At 45.3% G+C, this 27463-nt stretch overlaps 1 long non-coding RNA gene across 2 annotated transcripts in view; it reads left to right on the forward strand.

The window, feature by feature from the left end:
* Positions 1-27463, forward strand: part of LOC144686583 (uncharacterized) — a 52292-nt gene that overhangs the window by 13050 nt on the left and 11779 nt on the right. Inside the window, exons 2-3 of one of the 2 annotated variants that reach the window (XR_013577949.1) lie at positions 7500-7715; positions 9353-9421. This is a non-coding gene — a long non-coding RNA (uncharacterized LOC144686583). The remainder of the gene's footprint in view (positions 1-7499; positions 7716-9352; positions 9422-27463) is intronic. The other variant, XR_013577948.1, reaches the window with a different exon arrangement.

A 27463-nucleotide genomic window follows, 5' to 3' on the forward strand; every position in this document is an offset into this window, starting at 1 on the left:
CTTGGAGCCATGAGTTGGCTGCCCTCCACCAGCCATGCCCCTTGGAGGCATTCCACCTCCCTCCCCTTTCTTCACCCCTGCCTCTGATTGCAGCCAATGGCAAATGGCACAGAATGAACAGCAGCTCCATACCTTCCTGGAATCTCGATGATATGAGACCCGAACCTGCTGCAATGTGGGCTTCACCATGGAGAGGAGAAGTGAGCATCTTTGACATCCATGGCCTCAATTATTATGGAATCAGTTCAGTTGGCCACTTGTACTGACCTTGAACTCCACACACCCGAAAAGACCCCCACCTCAAGGGATCTCACTGACTGACTCACTGCGTGGTCAAGGTAAGTTTGGAAAGATAGTGTGTATGACCTTTCAAACTTGCTCCACCACCTTCCACCCTCCCCTGTCTTCTCCCCCATCACCATAGACCCACCTAGTGTCACCATTCCTCTCCCCTTTGTCACCCTTCAACTTCCCCATTACCCTGAACCCCATCACGATCTATCTCCACATGCCTTTCTGCCCCTCAGACCTGACACCCATTACTGCCCACCCTGACTTTGCCCCTCCTCCCATTATCTGAGTCACCTGCCTTGTCCCCCTCAGTGACCCACCCGATGTGACCTTCACCTACCAGACTCTCAGCCTGGACCTGCCACCCTACTGCATCCCACTCCCTCCTCTCACTGTGACTGTTCCCTCCTATCACCAGTACCCTGAGTTCTCCTTCCAGGACCCCACTGTCGACACCCCCCCTCCCCCCGCCCAGCTTCCCTGGGCACACTTGCCCCTCTAAGATAAAAACAAAATTTGCGGATACTCGAAATCTGAAATAAAAACAGAAAGTGCTAGAAAAACTCAGCAGGTCTTGCAGCATCTGTGGAGAGAGAAACAGAGTTAACGATTTAAGTCTGTATGACTTCTTCAGAGAAGAGGAAGAGTGGTTGGTGTATGTGTGCTCTCTCACACTCTCACACACCACTCTATCTCTCTCTCTCTCTCTCTCACACACACATACCACTCTCACACAAACACCCCACTCTCTCACAAAAACAGAAACCACTCTCTCATACACACACACAACACTCTTTCTCTCACACATAGATACACACACAACACTTGCTCACACACCCACAACACTCTCACAAACACACACTCACTCACTTTCTCTCTCACATTCACTCACTCACTTTCTCTCACACACACACAATTTCTCTCACACACACTCACTCACTTTCTCTCACACACACTCACTTTCTCTCACACACTCACTCAATTTCTCTCACACACGCACACTCACTCACTTTCTCTCACCCACGCACATTCACTCACTCACTTTCTCTCACCCACGCACATTCACTCACTCACTTTCTCTCACACACACACACTCACTCACTTTCTCTCACATTCACTCACTTTTTCTCACACGCACTCACTCACTTTCTCTCACACACGCACACTCACTCACTCGCTTTCTCTCACATTCACACTCAATCATTCACTTTCTCTTACATATGCACACTCGCTCACTTTCTCTCAAACATGCACACTCACTCACTTTCTCACATGCACACTCACACTTTCTCTCACACACGCACACTCATTCACTCACTTTCTCTCACATTCACTCACTTTCTCTCACACGCACACTCACTCACTTTCTCTCATGCACACACTCACTTTCCCTCACACGGACACTCTCGCTCACTTTCTCTCACGCGCACACACACACACTCACTTTCTCTCACACGTGCACACTCACTCACCTTTCGCTCACACACACACACTCTCATTCACTTTCTCTCACTCATTCACTCACTCTCTCTCGCACACACATACACCACGCAAGTGCACCACTCTCTCACACACACCACTCTCACATACATGCACACCACTCACACTCGCAGTACACCCCCACGCGCACACACACATACACCACGCACGCACGCACACCACTCTCACGCACTTATTTACAATATACTCAGCAGCAACTACAATGTGCTTTCAACTCCAACTCTATTTCTACACTGTCTGCTGAGGTGTAGCCTGTGCTACTCTCCTATTGGTTACTACAGATCATATGATCTTTCCTAACATCTATTATTGTTAAAGGTACATTAAACACTAAATAAAACCATAATTACTACATTCCTCCCACTTTACCTTGGCTATACACATATTTACAATGACATATTTTTCAAGACAACATAATATTTACACTGGGTAAGGAATTTACAAGTTCTGTCTTTCAGGTGGCTTCCTGGTATGTGTGGAATGTCACAACTCCACAATTTCAGATTCTTTGTCAGGGACCTCCTTTTCTGGAGTTGCCTGAACATCAGGTACTTCAGTGGACACTTGCAGTTCTGTATCCTCAACTTCTACAGGAACATCACACATGTCAGTCCTGGGTGGAGTATCTTCAACAGGAAACACAGACCCGGTCATGGTCACTGGTGGAACCATATCTTGATGATTTGTCTCTCTCTTCCTTAAATGGTCCACATGTTTACGGATGGTCCAGCCTTCCACCTCTACATGATAAGCTAGAGGTCCAGTCACCACACTTATTTCACCCGGTGACCACTTTGGTCCTTCCCCGAAGTATTTCACGTATACCAACTCTCCTATGGTAAATTTCCTCTCACAACTATGCCAGTTTTCTGGCTTCCCTGACTCCTTTCCACCTTCCCCTCTAAATTCAGCACTATTAAGCTCAATCTCGTCCTGAGAAGGCATTTCAACAGTAACTCTGCAGGTGTGACACCTGTTGTTGTGTGAGGGGTAGTCCGTAATGATAAAGGAAGCGTGCTAGCTTGGTTGCCAAGGAATCATCAGTTAGCTTTTTCATGCCTGTCTTGAACGTTTGAACCACCTTTTCGGCCAGTCCGTTTTGAGGAAAAGTGGTACCATTGAGGCTGATAAACCGTTGAAACTTAGCACTCGTAATTGCCGTGTCGCTATTGGAAACGACTACTTCTGGTAGTCCGTGAATGGCAAAACTCTGATGTAGTTTCTCAATTATAGCGCTCGACGTTGGTGACCTCACCTCATATATGTCCAACCATTTTGAATGGGCATTGACAATGAGCAGAAACATTGTTCACAGGAATGGTCCAATGTAGTTAATGTGTAACCGCACCCAGGTCACTCCCATGGGTGTAATGGAGCTGTCACTGGAAACTTTGCAGTTGCTGACATTGCCCACATGCTTTACCATACTCTCTATTTTGCCATTCATCCCTGGTCACCATAAATAGCTGCATCCTATGGTCTTCATTTAGGAAATTCCTGGATGGGTGCCGTGGCTCCCTTCCCTTTGGAGGAACGATCTCACATGCACCCCACAATAAGATGCCATCCTGACTGGTTATTTCATGTCTTCTGTTGAAGTATGGTTTTGTTTCATCAGATACAGGCTTCAGTGACCAACCATGTAGCACTTGTTCTCGTACTTGAGATAGGACTGGGTCCAGACTTGTTCAGTCTCTGATCTGTTCATCACATACCGGCAAGGAATCTAAGAAATTTAATAGTAAAACAAGTGCCTGTGGAACTGGGACGTACTCATCATTTTCTTGTAAAGACAAACGACTAAGGGCATCGGCGTTTGCGATTTGATTGCCAGGCCTATGTATTTGTATGCTGCCAGAATTAAGACAATATTAGTATTTCTGTATCTTCTTTCTACGTGCCGCCTTCTTTCTAGCACAGACTTTAATCTTAGCCTTCTTTTTGGCTTCACTATTGGCCAGACTTCTCTCAGAAGCAAGCTCAACTTGTCTGAGCTCAGTGGCTGAGTCTCTCAAAATTTCATTATCTGTCTGCTTCTTGGAAAACTCTGCGACTTTTGCTTCCTAAGCCTCTTTGGCATCATTTAGCTGATTTTTCAGCTCTTCCGACTCTTTTTTGTATTTGTTTGCTGCCTCCTGGAAAATTGAACTTTGCTGTGCCTTTTCTGCCAACTCATTCTTCAGTTTGTTCAGAGAAGTACTGAATTCTTTCTGTTTCTCTTCATACTTTTCCAGAGGTACAAACTTTGACTTGAGAGAATCTTGTAGTGTGCAAAGGTCTTTCAACAGGTTTTCTTTTTCCCTTCAAAGGTTGCTCACCTTGCCTTGAACTCTGTCATCAAGCAGAGTCTTTTTTAGTTTCTTCTGCTGTCCTTCTAGAATTTGGCTTAAGACAGCTTGCATTTCTTCAGGTTGTTGAGTCCTTACACGCTCCTTTTTCAAAACAGGAACGCTTCCAGCTTCTTTTTGGAATCTCAGTGGCCAATCAAGGTTGATTTCCTTTAGCCAATTTCGCCCTGAAGGCTTGGTCCTCTGCCTCTCAATACCAACACTGGTAACTTTGACGATTGGCTTCCATAATGGACAGTTACTCTGCCTATGCCTTTTACTTGAATGTCTTCACCTGTATATGTTTTTAGATTGGCATCTGTTCATTCCAAACTTAATTGATGTTCATCATAATTCAAATATCTGTAAGTATGTTCCCCAGTTGTAGTAGTGGAAGCTCACATGTCTACTTCCATTTCAACAGGTTTGCAATTTACTTTCATTGACAAATATTGGTTCTGTCTTTCCAACTTTCAGATTAAACAAGGAGTAAATGTCAAAATTTGTTGTTTCAGGCTCTTCTACATTGTAGATGTCATTGGGCTTCTTCTTTTGTTTACAAGCCTGCTTTAATCTTTCCTTGCACTGCCTCATTATATGTCCGTTTCTGTGACAATAGTAGCATTTGATTTTTTTAAACTACCAATTGCTTAAAGACTGATTGATTGTTTCCACCACTATTAAAATTATTCTTTGATCTTGCTTCTAAGTTATTTTTCTTTGCTCTTCGGTTAGCAGGGGCTGTTTCCCGCTTCGTGGCAGTCTCGCTTTTTCGTGCCACTTTCGCTTGAGGTTTCCTGCCTGATGTGGAAGACGGCGCCATTTTGCATACCCTGTATTGCTTGTGAATCTCTTACAGCATTTTCCATGAGCAGCGCTATCGCTATCGAAATCCAGATTCACTTCAGACAATTATCGTTTCTGAATAGTGTTCTCTTTCACCCCACGCACTAAATGATCTCTGAGCATGTTGTTCAGAGTCGTAGCAAACTCTCAGTGTTCCGTTAGCTGCTTCAAATTTGCCACGTAGTATGCAATTATCTCACCTGGGGCTCTATTTCGTGAATTAAACCTCTGCATCGTGACTGAGGGCTTGGGTTGAAAGTGACCCTTCACGAGGTCCACCAATTCATCGAAATTCTTCGAATCTGGGGCACTGGGTGCTGTCAAACTTCGAATCAAACCATAGGTTTTGCTTCCACAAGCTCCACTCATGGGGATTGCTTGCCTCTTCTGTTCCCCCGTAATCTCATTCGCTTGAAAAAAGAACATGAGGCGTTCTATTTGTTGAGACCAGTTGTCTGTGGCTGGTTCAAAAGGATCAATTCTCCCAAATTGTGGCATTTTGAGAGAGGATAACTTCTTCAATTCTAACAGAGCATGCTACTTACAATCAACTGGGCACGGTACAGTGCCAGTTTCTTTCTAACTTGATTTCTTCTGTTGAATCCTATTTTATCCCCGTTGTCAGTTCATTGTAAGGTGGCCAAGTTGTACTATTAGTTATAGAGTTGATCTGCAGACACTTCTTGGGCGGAAACATTAAGTTTATTTTCAATATATTCAGCAGCAACTACACATGTGCTTTCAACTCCAACTCTATCTCTACACTGGCTGCTGAGGTAGCCCGCGCTACTCACCTATTGGTTACTACAGATCCTGTGATCTTTCCTAACAAGTATTATTCTTAAAGGTACATTACACTTTAAATAAAACCATAATTACTACAGTAACTTAGCAACCATGTGCATTTATAGAGTGCCTTTAACATAATAAAACATCCTAAGATGCTTCACTGGATCATAATTAGAAGAAAATTGGCATTGAGACAATGAAGGAAACATTAAGACAGGTGACCAAATGCTCTGCCGAAGAAGTAGGTTTTTAACAGCATCTTAAACGATGAGCGAAAGTTGGAGTAGCAAAGTTTTGGGAGAGAAATCGAGAGCTTAGAGCCTAGAAGACTGAAGCTACTGTCATCAGTGGCTGAGCAAACAAGGTTGTGTATATACAAGACATCAGATTTGAGGTAATGCAGAGTTCTGATTGGATGTATTCTGGAGGTCTGCATTTGATCACATGACAACCTGAAACATTAACATCTTCCTGTCTTTACAGATGTGACCTGACTAGTTCACTGCATACTGCATTTTTGTTTGATATTTCCAAAATTTGCGGCATATTCAGTTTTTTTTTCTTGATAAATTCATTTGACTAAACGAAATCTAGAATAAAAATCAGGCATACTTAAAATAAAAATATTAGTGGGATATAGTCAAACCTCATTCTCAAATACAGCTGTGAGAGATTGTAACTCATTTTTAAACTAAAAGCATTGAAAAACACATAATGCAATAAAAATACAGTAGAATCTATTTGAAGTATTCCCCATTTGTAGTGAAGAAGTGGATACATTGCTCAATTGTGAAACATAAAAATACATTTGATTGAATGCCATATTTGTACACTTGCTTGTGCTACTCAATACAAGCCAGCTGTACTACAACTCAAAGCTCAGTAGGAAAAACATTCCCAGGGTACTTATTGGGCGGACTCAGAAGGATTTTTATTAATCCTGCCAATCTGGGCGTTAAGAAAATTACGTTTTTATGGTTTGATTGAAGTGCACTCTGCTCCTACATCCACTAGTCCTGACACCAATCAGTGAAACAAAAATGAGGTTTGGATCACGGAGCTCTTCAGAGGATACAAATTGTCTTTGCCTACATTGTGAAGGTCAAGTTGTGGTCACACAGTGGATTGTTGAAGATAACAGCTTTTCAGGAACCATTTAATGCTTAGAAAATTTATTTCCTTTCTATGCATAGCAGAATATGAATAATTGGTCAGATCAAAATGTCAAACTTCTATTTGAGTCTTTTGTTTTCACTTATCAGGTGCCAAAGCCAAATCTATGACCAAACACTATTTACCATTTCATACATTATTTTTAAATTGCCGTTATTTGACTGACAGCACTACTCACAAAGTGTGCAACAGTCACTTTTTTAGGGGAACCAGTCTACCATTGCTCACTGGAACATTGACTTGGTAAATTGCCATGTTCACACTCCAAAGTCCAGTACAGATTTTTTTGGAAATAAATAATTTACAACTTTAATAACATTTATTTTACCAATTACAGACTGCGCCTTGAAAGTTGAAATTCTTACTGAGGCTGTGAATTTCCTTGTAGCTTGGTTGCTGTAACCTCTCTGGAGGTGCAATTTCACCACTTCGATTGAAGTTTCTGACCAGTTACAAGGAAATCCCAGACCAAGGCGGATTCTCAAACTTTCTCATTAGCAGCTGATCTGTGAGTCTCTCTGTGCCGACAAAGAAGGTACTGGTGCGAACTGTAAACTCAGCCAATTTTTGCAGGTTGCTAACCCGAGACCATTGTCTTCTATCCCTGGACAATCGGAAAGCTTTGCAATCAACTTTGGCAGGATATATCTGAGCTGGTATTTAGAAGCAATGGAGTGAGTATTGGGTGGTACCTGCTTCCATTTTGTTTTGCACGCCAAAAGAAAGAGATGCTACAGATTGTGAGATAATGATCAACCGTCACATTTAGCTTCCAGCACAAGTTACTTGGTAAAGTTCTTCATTATATGATTTGTTATCAGTGAGAAAATCAGAGAAAAAGCTGAGAACTAAGAGCAAGAGGAAGTGGTCATTGTGAACCCTGCACAACCCTGTTTTTCTTCCCCATCTTCAGTCCTCATCTTTCACTGCCAAGTTTGCAGAGGTTCCCTTGCATTTGGGATTATTATATAAACATTAGTGGTCTTCTTGTGTGTTCTCTTTCTTTTTACATCATTTGTGGGAAGATTATGCATGCAAAGGATGAAATGCTCATAAAAAATAACAGTTACTGCGAATCGCAAGAGCATTGACGAAATTTGACACTGAGCCACAAAAGATATTATGACAAGTGACCAAAAACTTGATCAAATAGTTAGGTTTTATGGAGTGTGTGGCACACAGCCCCCCACAGCATTACACCCAGATTCACATAAGGATCTCTTCCTGGCCCCTCATATTTCTCATTTTCATGCTTGCCTTTGGAGACCTCATCCAAAATCACATCAAATTCCACACATACGCTGACAACACCCAGCTCTACCTCACCACAACCTCTCTTTCGACCCATCTACTGCTCCTGATATGTCATAATTGCCCAACTTGCTTGCCCAACATCCAATCATGGATAAACAGTAATTTGCTCTGACGAAATATTGAGAAGACGAATGCCGTTGTTGTTGGTCCTCACCACAAAACTTTGTTCCCTAGCCACTGACTCTCCCTTTCCCTGACCACTGTCTGAGGCTGAACCACCTTGGGATGCTACTTGAACCCAAGATGAGCTCCCAGCCCCATACACGCTCCATCATCAAGACCACCTTTTTACCTTTGTCACCCCCAGTTCAGCTTATCTGCTGCTGAAACCCTCATCCATGCCTTTCTTATCTCTACACTTTATTATTTCAGTGCTTTCCTGGCTGGCGTCCTGTCTTCCACCCTTGATAAACTTGAGCTCATCAAAACTCTGCTGTCCGTAACCTGCTGTTCTCCCCAATACATGCTGGCCTACATGGGCTTCTGGTCCAACAACACCATAATTTTAAAATTTGCGTCCTTGTTTTCAACTTGCTTCATGACCTCACCACACGCTGTAATTTCTGTAATCTCATCCAACCCATGCAACATCTCTGCACCCCTCCAATTCTGACCTCTTGCACATCCATCACTCCACCATTGGAGGCCATGTCTTCAGCTGCCTAAACCCTAAGCTCTGGAATTCCCTTCCTAAACTTCTTCACCTCCATAGGTTTCTCTTCTCCTTTAAGATGCTCCTTAAAGCCTACCTCTTTTACCATGCCCTTGGTAACCTGTCTTAATATCTCTTCATCTGGTTCAATGTCATAATTTGTGAAGCACCTTTGGACATTTGGGACAATATAAATGCAAATTATTGTTATTGGGGCATCTTTAACATGGAAAAAATACAAAAGTAACAGGTACTGCAGGTACTTATAAGGAGTATTTAATGAAATGCATAATCCAAATATCAAATTTAACATGCAACTAGTCAATCTACTTTGGTGCTGTACATATTATATCAAAGAATATAATTTCTGTTTTGAAATACTGTTTCTCTTGCTGATTTTTCTGCTTATCTCCATTTAACTCCTTTGCTTCTCTCTGTCTTTCTCTTTTTTTCTCCTCAGGTAGGATGTGGTGGATGGTACTGCATAGTGTGGCAGGAAACCAGTGGCTGCAGACTCTATTAGAATGGAGTAAGTTGTGGGGAAAGTATGGTTCCCGATGCCTCCCTTATCATTCCCTCCCACAATTACTTGTTCTTCTCCACTCTCTTGTACTCATCATGTCCCCTGCCCCATGCAATTAGATTTCCTTCCATGCCTCACTCCCATTACTCTATCTACCCCTTCCCTTTTGAATTACCTTCTCAAAACCTATATCCCCTCCACTCCGTTCCTTTGCTGTCACTTACCTGATCCTAAGGCCTCAATCCACTTCCACACAATCTCCACACGAATGGCGAGTGAGAGGCCTTCTGTCCCCTTGCCCTTAATCATCAAATTCCCATCCAATTCCCCCTTCCTATCTGATTCCCTCAGAGAGACTTTTGGCGGGATCATCCCAGATTTTTACTAAGTGCGGTAGTGGGCGGGTAAAATGCCATTTTACCCACCGGCCATGATGGCTAGTTTTCATGCCGTGTTGTACCAAACCCTCCACATTATTTATGTAGTCCCAGGAAACACCGTTTCCATGGCGGGCGGGCTCTCATTTGCCCGCAGATCATTACCCTGCCGCTGCATCACACCCTGCCTCTATATTTAAAGGCCAGCCACAGGCACATATGTCAGTGCTTCCACTGCTGCATGGAAGACATGGCCCTGAAACATGAAACTGAAGAAGACTGCAGTGCCCAGGTTCAGCAACGCATCCCTCGAACGTTTTTTGATGCCGTGAAGGCTCGCCGGGATGTCCTACACTCTGTTCTGTCCGCAGGATGAGCAGCAACAGCACTAACCCGACTTGAGAGCTGGTGGCAGCGGTGGTCAGCGCCAACGCCCTTCAAAAGAGGACAGCCACCCAGTGCCACAAGAGGATGAATGATCTCCTCCATTCCGCCAGGGTAAGTCACTCTTCTCATCACTCTCAACTCACACACTCACAAACCCATCACACACCCACATGGCCCTCACTCAAAGCTGGTTCAAGGGCCATCACCATTCACTCTTTCACACTCACTGTTATTGTCCTCATCCTGTCCATGGGATTACTCACCATCCACACAGGCCAGGCATACTTATCATCTAGCCTGGCAGGCGTCCTGCTTACACTTTCTCCATCTCTATTCATGCAGGACAAGCTGGCACACAACAAGAGGGAGAGGTAGTAGACTGGTGGCGGAATGCCTGAAATCAAGGTCCTCACAGACATTGAAAACAGAGCCATCCAGCTGGTCGGCGAGGATCTGGACCAGTCCTGTACTAACAGTGAGGTCTGCGGTGCTCTACCAAGTGAGGGTCCAGCAGTGCAACATCCATCAGACAACCATTCTGTGAGTGATGTGTCCTCTTTCACAGGCCACTGCCATGCACTAATTAACTCTCCTTGCTTTCGTAGGCACATCTGCCAAACGGCCGACAGAGTCCATAACCAAGGCCCTCCAGTCAAGCACTGAAGAAACCTCTGAAGAGGAATCTGGAGGCACCCTCCCTGAAATCCCGTCACAGCACTTACCCACACCCTCCACCAGCACAGAGACACACACCTCGGAAAGCCCCGGGATCACAATCTGGTGAGCACGTTGCACCATTCCAACCCACAGTAGGTGGAGGCAGGGTCTTCCCAGGTTTCTGGCACCCAGAGGACTGCTGGAGGCCAGAACTCTGCTGAGTCCGAGTCAGACGACAAGTCTCTGGACTTGGTTGTGTCACAGTTGCTTGAGCTGCAAAGGCAGGCTTGGGAGCATCAGGAAGGGATGTCCGCTGCACTCCTCAGATTGCAAGGCATGATGGAGGAGTCCATCTGCCTTCACTCTGAACTGATAGCGCCGGCATTACGATGAATGAAGGTCAACACTGGTAGGATGGCTGCCACCATGGAGACCTTGGTCCAGGACTTCGCTCCTACACTGCTGCACAGGCTCAACTCCATCACTGATGCCATAGTTGGCTTCCAACAGCGTTTACGCGAGAGGGGTGCCAGACAGCACAGTTCACACCAGCTACCCCCTCTCCCAAGGGGTCAGTCTTGGGCCCCCAGGCACCCATAGGGAGGAGAATCAGTAGGTGTAATCTCCAGGCCCATCCATCCAGGTGACTCCGAGAGTGTCTGGCCCATCTGACTCCCCTCTTCCTGTGACCTCAGCAGCTCCAGCTCCACAGGCCAAGGAGGGTGCCACTGCCACACAGCAGGACCCCAAAAGTAGGCCGGGGCCCTCCAAGTCACGGCCCTCCAGAGGACGCCCGCCGAGGTCATCACAGGCAGGGTGTCGCAGTCAGTAGGCTGCCTCCACCTCCATTATGGATGTCCAGGGAGCACCAAGATGTAGTGGCAGGGTTTGGAAAGTTAAGGAGAATTAGTTGCACAGCCTCTGCACGGGTATTAATCACTTGTATATACTGTTCCCTATTGTCAATAAACTCCTAAGAATGTCTCCCTGCCTTTGGCTCCTTGCTCTGATGAGCAGTGTTCTTGTCACTCAGATGTGAAACCTTTCTGCACAAGATAAAGGCAGGTGTCTCAGTCCAGGGCCTCTTCCCTGTGCTCTGTGCAGCCTTCAGACTAAATTGATGGTCCAGCCTCACACTCCCTGGACACGTTACTGATGCCTGCACCTCAGAGGTGTTTGTCATTGCTGCCAGAATGTAATGGGCAGGCCACACAGAGTTCTCATTTTCTCGGCGTGCTCTCAGCACCTTTAATGAGGGGTTGACCCCCATCTCTTTAGCACCTATGACCGCTGATGCTGTGCTCCTGAAGGGCTCAGGTGCTGAAGGCAGACAAAGGATCAATTGCTTCTAAAGCGATCTGCCCTCAGCCAGACAGGAGTCAGACATTCTCAGAGGCGATGTGAAGATCTATGGAGCATCATCGCTGCATGTTGTCATTATCTTCCTGCAATCGAGTGACTATTAGAGCCTCCACTAAGTCTCCATGACAGGAGCATCCTCACAGAGGATATTCACACTGCTATAACCCAGACTGTAGTCAAACATTCGCAGATGCAATGTGAGGATCTATGTGGTCACTTCGCTGTATGTCGTCATCATCCTTCACAAACCTAGCAGCTATGAGGGTCTCCCAAGCGCACCTGCCTTGTCTAGCCAGTGCGAGGATCTCATCCCCATCATCATCACCTCCGAGGACCTCCTCACCCTCATCCCCATCGGCATCCGCCTCATTGGAGGAGAGGTACAGCTCCTCCATCTCCTCCTCAGCCAGCTTGTCTCCCCGTTGGAGCACCAGTTTGTAAAGGATGCAGCAGACGACGACAATGCGTGACACCCTCTGCGGGCTGTATTGCAGGGCACCGCCAGACCAGTCCAGGCACCAAAACCTCATCTTCAGCACCCCAATGGTCTGCTCCACCAAGTTGCGAGCTGCAGCATGAGCCTCATTATACCGGTGCTCTGCTGCAGTCCGAGGCCGCCGCACGGGTGTCATCAGCCACGTTCTCTGCGGGTAGCCCTTGTCCCCGAGGAGCCATCCCTGCAGCTTCTGTGGACCCTGGAAGACTCCAGGGATCTGTGACCAACTAAGGATGTAGGCGTCGTGAACACTCCCTGGAAACCGTGCTCACACCTGCAAGATGCGTTTCTGGTGGTCGCGCACCAGCTTCACGATCAGTGAATGGAACCCTTTGTGGTTGATGTAGACCACCGTGTGTTGTAATGGAGATCTGAGCACCACATGAGTGCAGTTAATCGCACCCTGCACCTGTGGGAAACCCGAGATCTGGGCGAGTCCAATTTCTCTTGCGTCCTGATCCAGGGCTAAATGCACAAAGTTGTGTGCCATCACAAAGATGGCATCCATGACCTCATGGATGCATTTGTGAGCGGAGGCTTGTGAGATTCCACAGAGGTCAACTGTGGAGTCCTGAATGGAGCTATTGGCATAGAAATTGAACGCCGCGGTAACTTTCACGGCCACTGGCAGCAGATGTCCTCCATATCCCCATGGTGCCAAATCCTGCAGTAGCTGGCAGACGTGACTGACCAGTTCCCTAGACATGCACAGTCTTCAGCGACACTGGTTCTCGGTCATCTGCAGGAATGAAAGGTGGTGTCTAAAGACCTTGGGTGTTGCTAGGCGCCGGCCTGCGATGGCTCGCTGTGACTCTTGGGCAGCGTGTGCGGGAGCCCCAGCTGCGCCTTCTTCCTGAAGTTGCTGCTCCTGAAGTTCTGCGCAGCCAGGTGCCTCAGTCGCTCTCTCCTCCGTATTCTTCGCGCTGCGTAGGCCATCAGGCATACAGCTAGTTCACCAGGCTCCATGATCCTGATGTTGTAGTCCTGCAGGATGAAAGAGAGAGACACGTGGTTAGTACGGGTGTACTAAGAACCTGTCCCGGTTAAGCATGACGGCCCCTTAACATTTCCCAGAGGGTGCTAGCCACCACTTGGATGGCCAGAAATTAGTGCACTACATGGCTGCCCTGTTAGCTTGAATCATGGGGGAGATTGGTCCAAACCTGGATGCTGACATTGCAAGGGGCTCCAGACTGCTCCATGGCCAGCTTTAGCGAGGAGATTGTACAACGTGTGCAGTTGTCCAACTGTTCTGCAGTCCACTAAAATGCTCATGAATTTGCAGTCTGTGCCAGTGGGGTGGAGGGGAAATCTCTTGAGCATTTGGTGGCACTTTGATGCCTCTGCATTGCTTGAGTGGGCAGATAAGCTAGGAGCCCGACCCCAATCATATCAATTTGGCTGCGCCTGAACTGTCTCAGTTGCAGAGGAATGGCCACTTTATACAGTTCTCCCTAATGCGTGGCCACTTCCCTCTCCCACCCTACCACCTGCCCCAAATGCTTGTGCGCTATATTCATCGGCAGGGTTGCCCTTACCCCCCCCCCCCCCCCCCCACCCAGTCACCTCAATGGCAGGGCTGCCCTTAATCCCCTGCTGCCATGAGTCACCTCAACGACAAGGCTGCCCTTAACCCCGGTTCCCCCAACGCCCCTGAAGCTTGAAGTGCAACAGGTGCCCCTGGTGATCACTGCACAACATGACTGTGTACTCACCTCTGAGTTCCCCTCAAAGTGCAGGCTGCCAAGTGCATGCCTTTTATGCGCTGTTGTGAAACATGTCGGCGGGAAAGCACGCCGACGTGGACAGACGATCCAGCTGGCGGTGGGACGATTCCGTTGAGCTGGTCTGATAATGATATGCTGATGTATTACAATAAGGTTCCTGACATCTGATGGTGGGAAACGCGGCCTGCCATTGGCAGGCTGAGTGGACGATTGCAAACTGGTTTCCCGCCTTCATAAGACCGATCGCGCATCTTGTCCGCTCACGCCACTGATCACGCCCAACGCCAGCGGGCATGGAAAATTCCGTCCTTTGTTTGCTTTCAAAGGGATATGAGGCAAAGGCCCAATTTAGTCTGTAAGTAAGAGGGGAAGTGAAGAGGAAAATAAGACTGACAAAGAGAGAATATGAGAATAGAATTGCAGTTAACATAAAAGGTAACCCAGGTATCTTCAGTAAGTGGTTAAGACAGGGTGGGGCCTATTTAGGACAAAGATACATACTTAGAAGCACAAGACAAGGCTAGGATACTTAATGAGAACTTGTTATCGGTGTGTATGAAAGAAGTGGATGCTGACAAGTTATCAGTAGAAGTGGAGATGGTGGAGGTAATCATTGGGGAGAAATTTGAAAGGAAATTTATTAGAAAGCCTGGCTCTGTTTACAGTGGATAAATCACTTGGTCTGGATGGCTTGCACCCCAGTTTGCTAAAGAGAGTGGGGTGGTATGGTAGAAGAGCTTGCCATAATCATTCAATCTTCTCTAGATACAGGAAAGGCCGGTGGATTGAAAAATGGCAAATGTGACACCCCCATTCAAGACAGGGGGTAAGGACCAGGATGGTCAGTTTAACATCAGTGGTGGGTAAAGTTTTAGCAGCAATGATCAGGGGAAAAAAAATTAACAGGCACTTGAAGAGGTTTAAGTTAATTAAGGAGAGCCAGCATGGATCTGTAAAAGACAGGCCGTGCTTGACTAATCTAATTGAACTTCTGATAAAGTAATGGAGAAGGTTGATGAAGAGAATGCAGTGGATGTTGTCTATATGGATTTTAAGAAAGCATTTGGCAAAGTACCACATAATCGGCTGGCTAACAAATTTGAGGCTCATGGAGTAGGAGGGAGGGTCAGTGTCAGCTGGACTGAAAACAATGTGTCATGGTAAATTGCTGTTTTTCAAACTGGAGAATTTTAAAAATTTATTCATGGGGTGTGGGCTTCGCTGGCTGGGCCAGCATTTATTGCCCATCCCTAGTTTCCCTTGAGAAGGTGGTAGTAAGCTGCCTTCTTGAACCACTACAGTCCATGTGGTGTAGGTACACCCACAGTGCTGTTAGGAAGGGAGTTCCAGGATTTCGACCCAGCAACAGTGAAGGAACAGCGATATATTTCCAAGTCAGGATGGTGAGTGACTTGGAGGGGGACTTCCAGGTGGTGGTGTTCCCATCTATCTGCTGCCCTTGTCCTTCTAGATGGTAGTGGCCATGGGTTTGGAAGGTGCTGTCAAAGGAGCCTTGGTGAATTCCTGCAGTTCATCTTGTAGATGGCATACACTGCTGCTACTGTGCGACAGTGGTGGAGAGAGTGAATGTTTATGGATGTGTCAGTGCTAGGATCACTGCTTTTTTTGATACATATAAATGACCTGGACATTGGAATAGAGTAAAATTTCAAAATTTGCTGATGGTACCAAACTTGGAGGTATGGCAAGCAGCGAGGATGATACGAGTCAACTGCAACAGGACATAAATAAGTTAGCAGAATGGGCAGACAAGTGGCAGATGGAATTTAATACAGAGAAGTGTGAGGTGATGGATTTTGGAAGAAGAGATAGGGAGAGGCAAAACATGCTTAATGGCACTGTTCCAAAGTGGGTACAGGGACACAGGACCTGGGGATTCGTGCACATAGATCTTTGAAGGTAGCCGGACATATTGAGAACATAGTTAGAAAAACATATGGGATCTTGGACTTCATATATCGAGGTATTGGGTATATATCAGGGAGGTTATGCTGAATTTGATAAAGCTGTGATAGAATCACAACTGGAGTATTGTATCCAGTTCTGGGCACCACACTTTAGGAAGAATGTGAAGGTCCTTGAGAGGGTGCAGAGGAGATTGACCTGAATGATTCCAGAGATAAGGGAAATTTAACTGCAATGCTAGGTTGATGAAGCTGAGTTTGTTCTTCTTGAGGCAAAGGAGGTTGAGGGGAGATTTGAGATGAACAAGATTATGACTGGTTAAGGTAAAGTGGACAAAGAAAAGTTGTTCCCGTTAGCTGATGATACAAGGACTAAGGGGCATAGATTTAAGATTTTGGGCAAGAGATACAATGGGGATATGAGGAACAACTTTTTACGCAGGCAAGTAGTAATGACCTAGAACTAGCTCCCTATGAGGGGGTGGATGCAGAGATGATCAAAGATTTCAAAAGGAAATTGGATCGGCACTTGAGCAAAATAATTTTGCTGGGCTACGGAATGGAACCAATTGTATTGCACTACAAAGAGCTGGCATTGACATGATGAACCAAATAGCCTCCTTCTTTGCTACAACGGCTTTGACTCAATCACTCTCAGTTACAGATCGGCCACGATCTCATTGAATGGTGAAACAGGCTCAAAAGACTAAATGGCTTACTCTTATTCTGATGTTCAACTTGTTACTTTTCGAAGAAATAAAGTAAGAATAAGGAAAGCAACTGCCTGGCTCCAATTCTCTTAAGTTGTTCCTTTCTGTCCTTCTTCCTCCTAATCATATGTGTTAGAAATTAGAATCTCAGTGTTTTATGTTGTATTTGGAGAACCAACTGATAACATTCTTTCCTTGAAGTGATGCCACATGTTGCCCTATAAAATGAGAAATTTAATGATTTTCAGGCGTTCAAAGTGCAAAACGTTCTGTAACCCAAGGGTATAATCAGGCTGGTACAAATAAATCAAGTGTTTGTTGTAAAAGGTAATTTGACTGATATATTCAGTGAATCGTATAATTCAGTATCAAAGAATGTTTAATTATTTGAATAGAAATATACATAACCAAACAAAAGCATTAAAATACATAACCTACAGAATGTCTACAAGATTAATGATTTTTCTGGGAAAGATGCTATTTATTTAAAAATTCAGAAGAGACATGTGGCATCTTGTCTTAATCTTGTTCACCTCAAATATCCCCTCAATCTCCTTTGCCTCAAGAAGAACAAACTCAGCTTCACCAACCTAGCCTTGCAGCTAAATTTCCCTTACCTCTGGAATCATTCAGGTCGATCTCCTCTGCACCCTCTCAAGGACCTTCACGTTCTTCCTAAAGTGTGGTGTCCAGAACTGGATACAATACTCCAGTTGTGGGTTTATCACAGCTTTACCAAATTCAGCATAACTTCCCTGATATATACCCAATACCTCTATATTTGAAGACAAATATTGACTTTTTCTATCAAAATAACACAGATGGGGACAAGCAGGTTGCTTCAGGTTTCAACTGTCTCTGAGACAATTCAGAATTAGAAACAGCAGAAGAGACATGTGGCATCTTGATTTTTTTTCTTGACAGACAAGGCATTTCAGGTTGTTTTTACAACAATTGAGTAACTTTATTATTTTTCCTGGTGCTAACCCACAAATGACCAAATTTGGTGAATTCAACTTCACAATTTGGTGAGGTGTGATTATGAACTCCCAATCTCTTGTTTACTACTCCAGGACTATAACAATGATATTTCCATACCCTGGCATTCAAGATTTGAGGTTCAAAGATTCATTTTAAACTACATGTTGAATTAAAGCAATAAACACTTCTGAGCAGAGTTCAGCAATGACTCAGATGAAATCATGAAAGTGAAGAAATCTTCATTAATTCAAAGCAGAGATGATTGAAGTTGAAACCTGGGATGAATAAGAAATTGGCTTAAGGATAGGAAGTAGTGGGAACTTGTTGGGAAGTAATGTGGAGCGGGGAAGAAAGCATTGAAAGGAACATCACAGGATCACTGTTAAGTTCTGCTGTTTCTAACTCTGAATTGTGTCAGAGACAGTTGAAACCTGAAGCAACCTGCTTGTCCCCATCTGTGTTATTTTGATAGAAAAAGTCAATATTTGTCTTCATATAAAGAGGTATTGGGTATATATCAGGGAAGTTATGCTGAATTTGGTAAAGCTGTGATAAACCCACAACTGGAGTATTGTATCCAGTTCTGGACACCACACTTTAGGAAGAACGTGAAGGTCCTTGAGAGGGTGCAGAGGAGATCGACCTGAATGATTCCAGAGGTAAGGGAAATTTAGCTGCAAGGCTAGGTTGGTGAAGCTGAGTTCATTCTTCTTGAGGCAAAGGGGGTTGAGGGGAGATTTGAGGTGAACAAGATTAAGACAAGATGCCACATGTCTCTTCTGAATTTTTAAATAAATAGCATCTTTCCCAGAAAAATCATTAATCTTGTAGACATTCTGTAGGTTATGTATTTTAATGCTTTTGTTTGGTTAGGTATATTTCTATTCAAATAATTAACCATTCTTTGATACTGAATTATACGATTCACTGAATATATCAGTCAAATTACCTTTTACAACAAACACTTGATTTATTTGTACCAGCCTGAATATACCCTTGGGTTACAGAACGTTTTGCACTTTAAACACCTGAAAATCATTAAACTTCTCATTTTATAGGGCAACATGTGGCATCACTTCAAGGAAAGAATGCTATCAGTTGGTTCTCCAATTTTATTTCCATTATTAAGACCAGTCAATCATTCTTCTTCAAACGAAGTATTCTCCACACCACATATTTCCAGCTTTACTGCCTTTTGGACTATATTCTGACTGACTATTTCTATAATTTAACATTTTTGGAGTTGTATGTACATAATTTGTGTACAAGATTTATATACTTCAGTCAAATTATATAATTTTTAAAAATACTTTCATGCGTTGTGGACATTGCTGGCAAAGCCAACATTTGTTGCCCATTCCTAACTGACCTTGAAAAGGTGGTTGTGAGCTGCCTTCTTGAATGGCTGCAGTCCATCTGGTGCAGGTACATCTACAGTGCTGTTAGGAAGGGAACTCCAGGATTTTGATTCAGCAACAGTGAAGAAGCGGCAATGTAGTTTGAAGTCAGAAATGGCTTAGAGGAGAACTTGCAGATCGTGGTGTTCCCATGCATCTTCTGCCCTTGTCCTAGGTGGTAGAGGTCATGGGTTTGGAAGGTACTGTCAAAGGAGCCCTGGTGAGTTGCAGTGCATCATGTATGTAGTACACACTGCTGCCACTGTGCATTGGTGGTAGAGGGAGTGAATTTTTAAGTTGGTGAAAGGGGTGCCAATCAAGTGGACTGCTTTGTCTTGGGTGGTGCCGAATTTCTTGAGTGTTGTTGAAGCACAACACATCCAGGCAAGTGGAGAGTATTCCAACACACTCCTGACTTGTGCCTTGTAAATGGTGGACAGGCTGCGGAGAGTCAGGAGGTGTTAGCCTCTGTCCTGCCGCTGCAGCTACAGTATTTATCTGGTTTGTCTAGTTTAGTTTCTGGTCAATGGTAACCCTCAGGACGTTGACAGTAGGGAATTTAGTGATGGTAATGTCATTGAATGTCATGGGGAGATGGTTATATTCTCTCTTGTTGGAGATGGGTGTTGCCTGGCACTTGTGTGGCGTGAATGTTACTTGCCACTTGTCAGCCCAATCCTGAACGTTGTCCAGATCTTACTGCACACAGACATGGACTGTTTCAGTATTTGAGGAGTTGCACCGTTCATTGTGCAACCTTCCGTAAACATTCCGATTTCTGACCTAATAATGGAGGGAAGGTCATTGAGGAAGTAGCTGAAGGTCATTGAGCCTAAAACATTACCCTGAGGAATTCCTGTGGCGATGTCCTGGGACTGAGATGATTGGCTTCCAACAACCACAATCACCTTTCTTTGTGCAAGATACGACTCCAACCAGTTGAGAGTTTTCCCCCTGGTTCCCATTGACTTCAATTTCACCAGGGCACTTTGCTGCCACATTCTGTCAAATGCTGCCTTGATGTCAAGGGCAGTCACTCTCATCTACCCTCTTGAGTTCAGTTCTTTTGTCCAAGTTTGGACCAAGGCTGTATTGAGGTTAAGAGCTGAGTGGCCCTGGCAGAACACAAAGTGAGCGTCAGTGAGCAGGTTATTGCTGCGTAAATGCTATTTGATGGCACTGTTGACGCCACCTTTATCACTTTGCTGATGAGGCTATAATTGGCCACATTAAATTTGTCCTGCTTTCTGTGGACAGGACATACCTGGACAACTTTCCACATTGCCGGGTAGATGCCAGTGATATAGCTGGCAATTTAATTTCTACTTCAAGTTTTAAGTTAATTGAACCTTTAGGAAGGTTATTCTCAAGTATGATGAGTTATGTTATTACAGCAAGAAGATTTTTTAAATTGAGATTTGGGGCTTCTAGATCTTTTAGTTGGCACTTCTTTCATAACTCCAGCATCTTAAGCAATTTCTTTGGCTGTAAAAAAGACTATTGACTGCTTTGTGAACGGGATTGATTTAATTATTGGTAAATTTATCTTTCTTCGTTATTCTTCATTGTTCACTTGTATAGCTTCATAGATTAATACAGCACAGAAGGAGGCCATTTGACCCATCGTGTTTGTGCCAACTTTTTGAAAAATCTGTTCAATTAGTCTCATTCCCCTGACCTTTCCCAAATAGCCTTGCAAATTTTTTTTCCAAACTTTTCCCCAGGTTTTCTGAAATATTATGTTTAAGAGGACGAAAAGGAGCTTGTTTCCCTGAAATTTAATAATCCTACATGAACTTACAGTGCTGCAACCAATGGCATCCTCAAATTTAGAAGCAGCACAATGAGTTTTATGAGATTTCAGTGCTGAATTTGGAGGTCTAATAGCCACCTAATGAACTGTTGAGTCTAGAGGTAGTATTCCAGGAAGTGCAGCCTGAAAAGGCAAAAGTAGCCATCATTTTTACTCAGCAAGCAGAAGATGAAGCCATTACTGTAATATAGCTGCAGCATTAGACTTTGGTCTGAGGTCCTTGCTACATATAGACTGTCTTCTCACTCAATATTCCAACAGCAGTTTCCATAAGCACACCTTATTGGCTATCAGTAATTTGTTTTCATGGAGGTATATACTACAAAGATTAATAATAACCTTTTCTTGTTTGTTCTTCTCTTGTTTGTTTTTCAAGGCAAAGATGATAATGTTTGGTAAGGTTCCTGTGGGTATGTAGGTGACTGCTAAGGCCAATCTGCACCCAGAAGGTTCTGCTGCAAATAGGACAAGATACTGCAGACAATGTGTTTTCGATGAGTTGCTGGCACGGGATTCCCTCTCTTTGCGTTTTCTCTCTGCCTCTTATACGTGTTTGCTTCCGTTTTTTATTTGGTTACGCCAGGTGCAGCAGTCCTGGGTGAGCTTCTCCAAAGACTTGGAGCTGAATTTTGCTGTCGGCAAGCAGGGGGCGGGGCCCGCTCACCGACGCGTAAAATGACGCGGGATGACGTTGGGGGGAGCCCCCGACGTCATCCCGCCACATTTAAGTCTTCAGGATGGCGGGCCCGCAGCAAAATCAGCTGCGGGCCCGCCGACCTGTCAATGGACAATTGAGGCCATTGACAGGATCATTAAAACAATTAAAGGACCTGCCCGTCCAACCTTAAGGTTGGCGGGCAGGCCAGGAGCACGGGTGGGGAATAGAAAAAACATGAAACCTCATCCACCGGTGGGATGAGGTTTCATGTAGGGATTTAAAAAGTTCAATAAAGTTTTAGTGAAACTTATGAACATGTCCCATCTCATGTGACATGAGGGGGACGTGTTAAGGATTTTTTTTTCTCTTTTTTACTGTTTTTACAACTGTCAGCGATCTCCCTGAGGCAGCACTTTGCCTCAGGGAGATGTGCGCTCTTTCATGCGCATGCGTGAAAGAGCGCACTCACGCATTTGGGGAATCCCCCGCCCGCACCGGAAGTGTGTAGCGCTTCCCGCCGAGCATCACGCTAGGCAGGCCTTAATTGGCCCGCCCACTTAAAATAGCGGCGGGGCCTGCTTCTCCGGCGGGGATCGGCTCCCCGCCTGCCGGAGATTGGGCCGGGCCCGCCCGCCCGGAAGGCAGAAAATTCTGCCCTTGAAGTCAAATTCAGAATTCCAAAGTAAAGCCTTCAGAATGTCCTTCTATGCTTCCTTTGGCTGCAATGAAAGCGCACGCGAGACTCAAACTCTCCATCGAAGATTCGCTATGGTAAGCAGATGTCAGACCTCCCGGCTACATGACCAGTCCAACTCAGTGTGACTGTCTCAATATGGTGTTTATACTTGACATGCCAGTTTGGGTGAGCACCTCAGTTTCTGGTATTTTGTCCTGCCATCTGATCTTCAGAGGCTTCTGAAGGCAGCTCAAATGAGAGAGATTGAGCTTCTTGGCATGATGTTGCTAGACAGTCCAAATCTCTCATGTGTAGAGTAGAGTGGGCAGGATTGTTGCTCTATAGATTTCAGTTTGTTAGGTATACTCACTCCTCTTTGCTCTGGACTGATGTTCGAAGTCTGCTGAAGGCTACACTTGCTTTGGCAATTTTTACATGTGGCTGATCATCAACATTGACAACTTGAGAGAGTGCTGCCAATTTAAGTGAGCTTACCCACTGCTGACAGGTTCTGGTCATGATCCGAAATCGTTGGCTGAAGATGGAGCTTTCCTGGTGCAGGCTGGTACAATACTTCAGTTTTCCTTAGGCTGATCACAAGGCTGAAGTTGTTGCATGCATTGGAGAACAAGTCCATGTTACATTGCATGTCCAGCTCTGAACCAGTAGCTAGTGCACAGTCATCGGCAAACAGGAAATGTCCTTTGACACCATAGTCTTTGCTTGGAGTTGTCTCAGAATGAGCAGCTTCCCATCTATGCGATATCTGATTTCAGTGCCAGGATCACCATTCCGGAAGGTAGTAGAGAACATGGTGGAGAAAAACATGCTGAAGAGAGCTGGCAGTCATACACAGCCCTGTTTAACTCCATTCGTGACTGGGAATTGGTTAAAAGACTTAATATCATCCAGGAAATGCACAGATCATTGTGATGAATTTCTCAGGGCAGCCACAGTTCTCCATTACCTTCTAAAGACCCTCACGGCTGACTGTGTCAAAGGCTTTGGTCAGGTCAACAAACATCGTACAGAGGTCCATGTTCTATTCTTGGCATTTCTCCTGGAGTTGTCTAACTGCAAACACCATATCAGTGGTTCCACAACCTTTTCTAAAACCACACAGACTCTGGCAGCAGATCCAGGTCAAGATGTTGCACTAAGCAGTTCACAAGTATTCTGGTAAAGATTTTGCAAGCGATGGAGGGGAGTGAGGTTCCTCTATGATTGTCACCAAGATCGGTGAGTTCCTTTCCGCTTATACAGGTGGACCCTGGAGGCATCTTTGTTTTCTTATGAGATGGTTGCTTGTTCCCACATAGACTGAAAAAGTTCATTGAACTTCTTGATCAGACATTAACCTCCAGCCTTGTAGACCTCAGCCAGGCGGGCATCAGCTCCTGGAGCTTTGTTGCTAGATAGGAGTTTAATTATGTTCATCGTTTCTAACAGTCAAAAGAAAAGTTGATGGCAACCTGTGACAGCCTGTTGATTGTTTCTTAATTGATGGATGAAGGCCGATTGAGGATGTGGTTAAAGGACTCTGCACATCTTTCTTGAATTTGGGCTTCTTTTATGAGCAGTGTGGACCTGTCGGCACTGGGGATTGGTGATGAACCAGTAGACCGAGGCCCATAGACAGATTTCAGAGCATCGTGGAATCTCTTCCAGTCTTTGTGGTCTGCATATGACTGAAATTAATCTGCTTTCTGATTCAACCAAGTGTCTGGAATCTCTCTGAGCTTGCATTGGACAATCCTGCAGATGTCTCAATAGGAATTGTGCTTGGATAGTGATGATTTTTCATTGAGGTAAACCCTGTAGAGACAACGTTTCTCCTCCAGTAGTTTCTGAGTTACCTCATTGTTTTCATTGAACTAACCTTGATGCTTACAAGAGGTAGGGCCAAGGGCCTCTATATCCCTAGTGGTCACCCAGTCATCCTCAGTGCAGTGAGTGTCAATTTTCACTGTACACAGGTGACTCTCAAGTTTCTCCGAGCAAGATTCCATCATGACTGCCTGTTTGAGCCTTGAGACATTAAGATGCTTTTGCATCTTCATGTTCTGGGGGCACCAAGGGGGATAGAACCTGATGTTTAACTTTGAAATGATAAGACAGTGGTCAGTCCAGCAGTCAGTGCTACACATGGCTTTCGTTACATGCACATCCTATCCCTCTGCCTGGTAATGACATAGTTGCTTAGATGGCAATACATAGGACGGGGGTGCATCCAAGGCGTTTTGTTGTGATTAAGAAGATGGAAAACTGTGTTCGTGATTAAGAGCTCATGCTCAGCACACATCTTCAGCAAGAGGCGACCACTGCCATTACAACTGTGGATCCTGTATTTTCTGATGACCCCTTCCCACACCTGGTGATCTGCACCAATTCTTGCATTGAAGTCACCAAGAATTAGCTTGACTTACTTCAGCACAGTAGCAATCAAGGAGTGGAGGTTGTAGAGTTTATTCTTGACTTCACCAGGATTTGTCACAGTAGGGGCATACATAATGATGAGAGTTGCTTGCTTGTAGCTGTGCAAGGGGAGTTTAAGCACCATCAGACTATTATTAACATCCTTGTGCTGCCCCTTCTCAAGTAGGCGAGTCCCGCCGAGGGCAACAATATGGATGTTGTACCTAGCCAGCTCTGTATCAACAAGAGTAGTTCTTCATTCAGGTCTCTTAGATGTGGCGTTGTCCATGAGGGTGTGCATGTTCTCTGCATGGTGATCTGTGTCACCGTTACTTTCTTTTTTGAGATTGACTTACAACTGCCATGATGGGATCCCTGCCAGCTATGGCCTGCTGGCCAGGGAGGTGAAGCAGACAATGGTTAGGGCACCTTTGGTTGGTTAGGGCACCCCTTCCTCATACAAGGGAGTGGGCAGTGTGGCCCTGAAAAGGGCTGCTCATTTGCTCAGGGGGGCTGCCGAATTCCACTTATGTTTCCTTCCAATGAAAAATGACCCTATTGTCTGAGCCACCTCTGTTCAAGTTTGCGGTTTCAGATCCCAGTGAATCCACACCTGCTACGTCGCTCGCCCATTGCCACAATACTTGTGAGAGATAGATAATGGATGACAGAAAGATGATGAACATGACTTGCACATGAATTGGATTATAGTGAGGGAGAATTGCGAATCGTCAGCCTCACTCTCATACTCAACTTTCAAGTTGAAATAGATGTACCCAACATTCAGATACTTTTGTGTATCAATGGATTGAAGGGTAGAAAATTCCAGTGAAGCTCAGATATGAACCTTAACCCGTCCATACTAGATGCTGGGATGCAGTTCTTGATCATTTATTAATGTCCAGTGGCAAGATGAGGCTGGACGGGAGGAGATAGATCCAGAGGTGGGTAACCAGGATGAATTCAGTCTCTTGTCGAGCTCTATGCATTCCACAACATGGTGCTGACCTGCCTTCAAGATTGATGGACCTTAGATTGCTCTCATACGACCAGTCCACCAGAATCAGTTTGCATGCAAGGGTAGACAAATCCCTAAGTCGTCAAGGGTAGGAGACCCGATGGCTATCCTCATCTGGTTTGGCCCTCACATCAAAGCAGTTTACCAGGGTGCTCTGAAGGTCACAGTGGCCCTCAACTTCTATGCTTCTGGCTCTTTCTAGGGGTCAGTGAGGGATCTTTGTGGAGCATCCCAATCAGCTGTCCACATTTGCTTCAAACTGATGACTGATGCTCTGTTCAGGCGGGTAATGACGTTTATTCATTTCCATACAGATGAGGCCCGCCAGGCTTTCAGAGGGTTTTTAACGATTGCGGGGGTCCTCAGCATCCAGGGTGCAATCGACTACACACAGCCATCAAGATGCCAGCAGGTCAGCCACGTGCCTTTGTCAACAGGAAGGGCTTCCACTCGGTGAATGTCCAGATAGTTTGTGACCACAAGACGCAGATTCTGCAAGTCTGTGCAAGGTATCCTGGCAGCTTCCATGCTGCTTCCATCCTCAGACACTCAGATGCCAAGGCTGTTCACTGTTCCAACTCGACTGGATGGATGGTTGCTGGGTGACAAGGGCTATCTGTTGAAGAGGTGGCTTATGATGCCTCTCCGCCACCCAAGAACAGAAGCAGAGCAGCGTTATAATAGGAGTCATGCCTCCACAAGGGCGGTGATAGAGAGGACCATAGGTCTTCTGAAGATGTATTTCCATTCAGGGGGAGCACTACAATACCCTCCAGAGCAGGTCCCTCAGATACTGGTTGCATGCTGCACTTTCCACAATCTGGCTCTGGCAAGGGGGGACCCATTTGAGGAAGAGGATCTTGACGGAGCTCCACAGGCCACAGAGGATGAATCCAGTGGTGAGTCAGAAGAGGAGCCTGTTGAGGAGCACAGTGAGGACATGGAGGCAGACCTCTGGGTCCTTCAGGGAGGCAGAGACACCAGGGATGCCTTGATCCAACGCTCCTTCAGCTAGTCTGCCAAAGATCCACCTCATGCCAGGGGTGCTGCCTCCATCCTGGATGCTTGGAAATGACCCTTTCCTTTGAACCCAAAGTCCACTCAGTGCCTGTGCAATAAAATTTGGAGCCACTCACGTCCAACATGAGATACTGGCATGCCCTGCACCTACAAAACAAGTGAACCATGCGCAGCCTATTAAGACAAAAGCAAAATTTATATCATGTTGGCACTCAAATCAAATGAACATAACAAAACATGGCAGACCAGAAGATTACCCGTGAAAAGTCCCTCTTGGGCTCACGGTGCATTAAACTTATGTTTGCGAGTGCTGCGTCTTGTTCCCCCCACCCCCGCTTGCTGGCATCGGCATTGGAGGCAGCCTGCTGACCTGTTGGCCTTGATGACCTTGGCGGTTGTCCTCTGGCCAGTAAAGCCTGTGCTGGCCGA

This window comes from Cetorhinus maximus, chromosome 11 (assembly GCF_964194155.1).
Source record: "Cetorhinus maximus chromosome 11, sCetMax3.hap1.1, whole genome shotgun sequence".
In the NCBI taxonomy this organism is placed as follows: Eukaryota; Metazoa; Chordata; class Chondrichthyes; order Lamniformes; family Cetorhinidae; genus Cetorhinus; species Cetorhinus maximus.